The sequence below is a fragment of the Gossypium raimondii genome, chromosome 9, assembly GCF_025698545.1.
Source record: "Gossypium raimondii isolate GPD5lz chromosome 9, ASM2569854v1, whole genome shotgun sequence".
Lineage (NCBI taxonomy): Eukaryota > Viridiplantae > Streptophyta > Magnoliopsida > Malvales > Malvaceae > Gossypium > Gossypium raimondii.
Genome location: NC_068573.1, coordinates 10,351,377 through 10,353,463, shown reverse-complemented (window position 1 = coordinate 10,353,463; position 2,087 = coordinate 10,351,377). Strand labels below are relative to the sequence as shown.

Genomic DNA, 2,087 nt, shown 5'->3' with positions numbered 1-2,087 from the left:
TAAAGACGTTAAATGTTACCTGATCATCCTAAATACGCATAGTGAGCTTGCCCTTCTGCACATCAATAAGGGTCATTCCAGTTGCTAGGAACGGCTTTCCTAGGATGATTGGTACTTCTTTGTTTGCTTCAAAAACTAGAATTACAAAGTCAGCAGGATAGATAAACTTATCTACACGTTCCAATACGTCCTCGATTTTTCCTTCTGGATGTGCTAAGGATCGATCTGCTAGTTGAAGCGTAACTGTAGTTGGTCTAACTTCTCCTATCCCCAACTTCCTAAATATTGACATAGGCATCAAGTTGATACTTGTACCTAAGTCACATAATGCCTTACCACAATATGTTGCTCCAATGTTGCACGGTATAGTAAAACATCCAGGACCCTTCAATTTTGGGGGTAGTTTGTCTTAAATATATGCACTGCATTCCTTTGTCAGAGCTACCCTCTCAAATTCTCCAAATCTTTATTTCTTAGACAAGATATCTTTCATGAACTTGACGTAGTTCGACATTTGCTTAAGTGCTTCAACCAACGGGATGTTGATGTGAAGTTGCTTGAGTACGTCAAGGAACTTCTTGAATTGAATCTCCTTCTTCTGTTTCTGAAGTCTTTGAGGGTAGGGTGGTGGTGGTGGTTTCATTACTGGGACTGTTCTGGTTGATTTGTCTTTGGCGGTAATTCTACATCTAACGACATTGTTAGTTGATCAGAATAAGCTAGTCCTGAAACTGGAATTTCAACACTTGGTTGAACTTCTTCTAAATCTTGAGCATCAGCTGGCTCTTTTTCAACTTCGATAGTGTTGGGCTCTACTATCTTTCCACTCCTCAATGTCAATGCTTTACAATGTTCCTTTCCCAGATTTCTCAGATTTTCCGTGTCACTAGGTAGAGCACATTGTGGTCGATTCTTGAGTTCAGTAGCAAGCTGGCCCACTTGATTCTCCAAATTCCTTAGAGTGGCGTCGTATTTCTCCATGTATGCCTTCAATAGATTCTCTAAGCTATTGGATGGTTCCGCTTGGGTTGGTTTCTAAACTTGTTGGGGGAAACTAGGTGGCTGAGTTGGTCTAGGATGGGCATAAGTGTTACTGTTTCCAGCCTCTTGGTTACTCTAGGAAAAATTCGAGTGATTTCACCTTGATAAGTTATAAAAGTTAGATTGCAGTCCTTGCCTCCCTCGATTTTGGTTTTGGTTACCCATGTAATATACAGATTCGGGGTTTGATGGACATTCTTCAAACAAATGTCCTTCCCCACAATACACATAGGCTATATTCTCAAATTGGTTAGGTGGTTGGGCTGCAAAACTGTTAGACCCATTAGTGGTAAGATTCTTAAGCATTGAGGATAATGAAGATATCTGAGATGTGAGTGAAGTGAGAGCGTCCACTTCATGTATTCCAGCGACTCTTCCTGACGCTGCTCGATTGGTTGGCCATTGATAATTGTTTCTAGCAATCCTCTCAATAATTTCGTAAGCCTCATTATAAGACTTAAAAAGGAGAGCACCATTAGTAGAGGCATCCACTACCATCCTCGTGTAAGCGTTGAGACCATTATAGAATGTCTCAAGTTGAATGCAATGTGGGATTCCATGATCAGGGAACTTTCGTAAAAACTCTTTGTACCTTTCCCATGCCTCATACAGGGACTCATCATCCATTTTTTGGAAGGCTGTGATCTCATTCCTGAACTTGGAATTCTTGCTCGGGGGGAAATACTTCATGAGGAATCTCTCGGCTAACTCTTGCCATGTAAAAATAGAGTTCGGTGGCAATGAGTTCAACCAGGCACGAGCTCTGTCCCTTAGCGAATATGGGAACAACTTCAGTCGTAATGCATCTTCAAGTACTCCAGCTAACTTGAAAGAATCGCTCACTTCCATAACTAGTCTTAAGTGAAGATGAGGATCTTCAGTAAGCATTCCACTGAATTGGCCCACAGTCTAAAGCATCTGGTGCATGACTGGCTTCAGGTCGAATTGTTGTGCCTCAATTTCGGGTCTCCTAATACCCGAATTAAGATAATTAAATATTGGTACGGCATACTATCGGAAAGCTCTATCCCTGTCGTCAGCAATAA

The 2,087-nt window shown here is 41.4% G+C and overlaps 1 non-coding gene across 1 annotated transcript; it reads left to right on the top strand.

The window, feature by feature from the left end:
• Positions 1–1,594: 1,594 nt before the first annotated feature.
• LOC128032897 (small nucleolar RNA R71) lies at positions 1,595–1,701 on the top strand. Its single transcript, XR_008189238.1, has one exon. It is a non-coding gene; the product is annotated as a small nucleolar RNA R71 (small nucleolar RNA).
• The last annotated feature ends 386 nt before the right edge of the window (positions 1,702–2,087 follow it).